We start from the raw sequence: 6069 nt of genomic DNA, 5'->3' as shown, positions 1-6069 counted from the left end.
TGCGAAACATGCTATTTTGTTGTTCTTATGGATAGGCAGGAAAAGATAACAGTATACTTAGCATCTCGATCTGATTATAACAGTACAGCTTCTCTCACAAGTCCAGCTGCCTCAGCATGATTGCTGCAGAGCAAGATAACAGCAACCACTGTGGCACAGAAGTTACCTCAGAAATACCTTTAAGTACATTACATCTTTTAAGCATTGACTTTTGACAACCTATTCAACATGGTATTTCTGAAAGTAAAGCTGGAAATTAGATTTAACCATTTTTGCATCTTACAAAGCCAGGTGGCCTGAATAAATGGAGTGAAGGAGGCCACACAGAACATCTGCATTGCAGCTGGCATGAGTCTGATGAGTTCTTTGTGTCCTGCCCCATGCAGAGTCACTACACTGCCTCTCAGTTCTGGCCTCATGGGCTGCACAGCTTGCTCAAAACATGCCTGATGGGCTTGAAAGCTGAAAGTGGGGAGGGATGTCATGTGGAACTGCTGTGGTACAGCTGGGAGAAGGCTGAACATCACACTGCCAGTGGGTGATCTTGACCACTTTGATTAAACAGGTCATGTATAAAACGAGCCTTCCAGGCAAAGGTCTGTTGGAAAACCAAGGTTTAAGGAATATATTTCTCAGGTCTGAGAAATCTAAAATGTTTTGCTGTAATTTTTCAATATTTCACACATAACCTGAATTGTCTAAAGGGTCTGAAAAGCAAATAAAAGCATTTTTGTTCTTTGTCTAATTACTGGTTTGTTGGAGCCTGTTTCTTTTATGGGTTGTTGTGTTATATTTTTTGATTATAGAGTTATGTTCGAGGACTAGAAGTAGATGTACTTAGGATTTGATTTTGAAAAAAATTAAAACATAAGCAAAATATAACCAAACCTGAATTGCTCTGAACTACAGTATGAAGTAGCTGAATAGCCTCCTAATACACTTTTTAATTTAATCACTATTTCTATATAATTATGTTTTGATGACATTTTAAAACTAAAGCATAATAAAAAGACTCTTTACTTTGGAAAATAATGTACAACCAGGTAGTGTCAACACTGAAAATTAATAAAATGTATATAAGGCCGATAATTAAGTCACTTCATAAGAGTCTTTGGAGACAGAATTACAGACAATTTTTGGGATTGATTTAAAATCACACTATCATTTGCTAAATAGGAAAATCAGGTTACAATTTTATGATGTGCTGGTATAATTCGGAACAACATGTTTTGATGTCTCCTTCATGAGTTTAAATATGACTGCTTAAGAGTCAAACAATAGGGAAGAGGAAAACTTAGAATCTTTTGTACTATAAGGCTTGTCAGCCTCCAGAGACAGACATTTTCAGTACATTCCTTTTACCCTCTTAACAGAAGTCTTTAAGTAAACAGCTATGGGTGAGTGTTTGGAAAGCACTTTCAAAGTGAAAAGTACTTCAGCACTGGAAAAGCTTGAACATTTATGCAGATAATGAAAACACCTTGAAGTTGGATTTTCATCTCTTTTCTCTTTTTGAGAACTGTCTTTCCTTTCCTTGTCCTGGGCTAAAACTTCACTGAGATGTTTTCCCAGTACGTATTTTAGATTGTATTTATGTCTTACAAGGGCAACCAACAATGTGATAGAAGAGATGTGCAGAACTGTTCTGATGTGACACTCTCAAAAATAATCATTACTTCTGAAATCATCACTTGTGCATGCAAAAGCATGTAAACTGTAAGTCTTTGTCTAAGAAAATTTCTGCTCTGGTTTAAAATGATTAATACATAATCTAGATTTTTTTTTTTTAAAGCAATATTGAAGTAACTCCTACCTTAGCTTCTGCTTATTCCTCAGTTCCTTAGCTATTCCAATAGTATTAGGCTACCAGCAAGATCCCTGGGATACCGTCCTAAATTAAAATAAGGGGTTAGTCAACACTACTGAACTGCTTTGTTTTCCAGACCTGACTAAGGAACACATGTTTTTATGGCCAGTTCATCCAACTATTGGTTAATCCTTAAATCTACAGAATCTGCTTTCTTTAAAAGCCTGGGATTAATCTAGCCTCAAATAACATGACACAGAGATTAAACACACCTTTAAATAATATCAAACAAGAAGAGCATATCCAACTGAATTCATCACAGCAGATGACACTCTAGCTTGTCATCTTTTCATGCAAGCTACCTAACTGAACATTTATTAGAACAATTCTTAATTATGATGAGCACTTACTTTTACACATCAACCCCTAATAACAATGTAATTTGTATCTTATTAAAATAAAAGATAACAGAGCTGTAAACAAAATTTCTTTTAGTATCATAGGGAAAACTACTCCTCTACATCTAACAAAAAAGGATTCCCTGATTCCATAGCACTTCCCTGACTGACCCCTTCCAGCACCTAGCTACACTCACACTTGGAAAGTTTATCTAAACATCTATCCCATATGCCCTTTTCTGAAAGCAAAGCATAAAACTTGATTTGAAATTAAAAGGCTAAAACTCTGAAGGCAGAAGAAACATAAAATTATCTTCACATTGCTCCCTGTTTCTATTTCACTAACCCTCATGATTGCAAATACCATATAGCTATTATATATTCTTTGAGGAAAAAAGCCTTATACCTGTTGTTGTTATATTGCAAGAGTTCTATCATCATTATATTGCAAAGGTTCCATATTGCTAGAGTTTCATACCTCCTTGATGTTTCTTGTAGGTGTAGGCATCACCTCTAGGCACTGACTCTTCCTAGTCCTCACAGTTACCAACTGATTCCAGTTCCCCTCAATGAGCCAATTCACTCTTTTATAACATTCTTCTTATTGGCTACAGCTGTGGCCTGTTAAAGTCAGGCCTGCTCCCAATCTCTAATAATTGGCTCAGCTGCAACTCCTTAATGGGGTAAGATTACTTTCTATACTACCTTTATTTTCTTATATTGTATCCCCCTACATATACCACCTTAAATAGGAAAACCAAGTTAACTGTCAACTACCTAACTAACTAAATCTGTTCAGCAACATGGATTCCTCAAAAATTTGATATTTTTAAAGAAAGATATAAATTTGTAGCTGAACAACTGCATCTAATCCCCTCATTGTTCTCTTTAACTTGAATAAAACTTTTTATTGGCAGTAGCCAGTTTAATAGATGTGAGCAGACACCTTTGATTCAATTACTATAACATTGCTTAATAAGTATTCAGAAAAGAATAGACCTGCCACAATACAGAGTAATCTTCATAAAGTAAGGTACAAGGCACAAATAGATACTAGGTCTTTAAAAATATTAACACAGTTGTGGATCCTAACATTGTTCATCATTTTCTACTGCTTTAGGTAGATTTCTTGTACAGTCACAAGGCAAGTATTTCTCTATTCTAGCTGGAATATGCCAGGGCTTTTCTTTTCAACACCTTCAGGATTTTTTTTGAGGACTGAATAAGGGAATTATTCTTATCCCTATAAAAAGAGAACACAGCATGCAGTTAGAGTAATGTTTATAATCAAGACTTTATATCTGTAATGAACTAACGTAGGAAATTACTGGGGGTTTTAAAATATAAGACCTATGGAAGGACAAACCTGAAAGCAGTAGTTATGCAACCTGTTGACAACTTTTGCATGCTCAAATAGCTCCGAAATACAAGATTTATCTAGAGGAAAAAGCTGCTTGTTTTTGTCTTTATTGAATACTATATGAGAATAAAAGCAAGATGTGGATTTGAAAGTGCTAAGAGGAACATTACTGTAAATTGGCATAGATACACTGAAGTGTGCCATTTTTCTCCTTTTAGTTACATTGTTCTCAGAGCATTTTAGTCAAATCAGGGAGGAGTAACAAAATTGAAGGGACTATGTTCATATGGTGTGGCCTAACTTTATTCATGTATACCCTGAAGAGAGTGTAAAAACTCAAGTCTTATTCCTCTTGCAATTCTGCTTCTTAGAGATTTTAGTCTAAAAAAATTGAACACTCTGCTGTCAAGGTAAAAGCTGTCTCTCTTGAAGAAGAAAAATGTATGGCCCAGACATTCCAGCAGAATGAGGAGGGAGATGAAAAAGCTTGCCAAGAAAAGCCAACTCACAGTGGAAAGTACCTCCCTGGTGAGGCAGAACAGAAAGTGAAACAAACCTCAGAATTTCTGACCTTTACTGTGTGTGAATAACATTTTGCAAAGTTTGGTAAAGAAGAATGCAAATTATCCCTTCCTATCCAGAGAGACAACCTAGTGGGATTTTCAGATTAGTATCCATTAAAGTATTTTCTCCTTTTTCATTTCAGATCTAGAATAAACAAAAGTTACAGCTCCCCAGTGCACACAGACAATAGTCTTTACAAGGAATAGACAGTGTTTTGTTCCATTAGAGTGCTTAGCACATTGGTTTTCAGTTTGTGGTACTACAAATACCCCTCATCCTAAAAGTTCATCCAAATGCTGGAACACTGACATGAAGCTAAAGAAACTGCACTGCCTAATGCCGGAGGTCGCTAACATAGTGCCTGGTATCAAATAGCTTTCATTGAGTGCCTGAGGATTTTAGAACTGTCAGAGGCAACCTGGAACACTTCCCTCAATAAGCTCTTTTGACTCCTACTGATCAAACTTCAGTGAGTTTCTGATCCAGGGATTTTAGCTATATATTCCATTTTGTAATGTAAGCATGCCACATGTGAAAAAATGTTGCTCAGTTTTCATTTTGGACTGGCTTTCTCCATACCACTACTTCTATCAAAACACACACCTTTTTACATCACTACTTAATTTACAGATCCCTCTTATATTCTCATGAAGCTGCCTCTTTCCCATCCAGAAGAGTCCCAGACAATTAATTTGTTCCTCAGCTATGTTGTCATGATACAGCTTTGACCCTCCAATTTGAACCTTTTCCTAGCTGTGCTATCTTTTTGTAACAGAGCAGACCAGAATTTTACACTATGTTGACCTAACTGCAATTCAATTTACACAGTGTAAAATTGTTTTCTGTTTTATTTTTTATCTCCTACTGAGTCATTCTTAGCACTTTTGTGACCCGCTGCTGAACAGAGAGCTGAGGTTTCCATAAAATTTCTAGATAACTTCCAAATCATTTTCCTACATAGTAATCCCTACTTCCTACTTCAGGGGACTCAGCTTCAGGTAAAGTGAAATCTAAGTATTATTTTATATTTACATTGTTTTAGCAAAATGTTTAAATATGTTTTCCACTTTATCAGACAGTCTGTCATGAGATTGGTCTGATGCTTTTAGCACTTTCCATTTTTTGGGGTTTTTTTTTGAGAAAACAACACACATGCAAATATTATGTTCTCATTTAGGCCTCTTTAACTGACCTCTTATGTAACTCTTGAGCAGCAGAGTCCTGCTCTTCTTTAGCAGTGTGTGTTGGGGATATTGCTTATTTATTCCTTTACTCTTAATTGTTCAATTTTCTAAATAGCAGTGTGGATGTCCCAATCAAGGGATGCCCCTTTTCCACCAGTGCATCACTGATTTTAAAGGAGCTTTAGTGAGAGACTTTGCACCTGTACTTGTCTACCTAGGAAGTGTCCAGCAGCATTATTGACCATGAGGCATGAACTCTCTCAGTATGTAGCTACTCACACTGCTCAGAGCTTTTACGGTCTAATCACCTCCTGACCTGCGAGCTTCTTTTACAGGCTTCCTATATAGATAACAAAAGTATGAACAGGTTTTATTGTTCTACATCTTTGACTTAGGTATTGCATTTTTTTCCACATTTGTCCATTTCTGTTCTCTTGACACAAAATACTAATTTACTAACAAGCACAAGTTTTTTCTTCTTGTGAGTTCTCTAATTTCTCAATGAAAAAAATAATTTATATTTCCCAATGAAACAGGGATCCAATATTCACACTAAAATTTGAAATTTATTTTGAATTTGTAATGTTGGTACCATCTTAAGTATGGTTACCAGCAGAGTGAGAGGTTTTGCTGTATACAATCTTAATTCTCAAAGAACTTAGTTCTTAGCCCATAGGACAGACATTCAGTTTAAGGAGAGCCTAGATTACTGGTTGCTTATTTAATTTCAATTTATAGCATGGCACCAGTTTCCCA

This window comes from Agelaius phoeniceus, chromosome 5, assembly GCF_051311805.1.
Source record: "Agelaius phoeniceus isolate bAgePho1 chromosome 5, bAgePho1.hap1, whole genome shotgun sequence".
Taxonomy (NCBI): Eukaryota; Metazoa; Chordata; class Aves; order Passeriformes; family Icteridae; genus Agelaius; species Agelaius phoeniceus.
Note: the sequence above shows the minus strand (reverse complement) of the source record.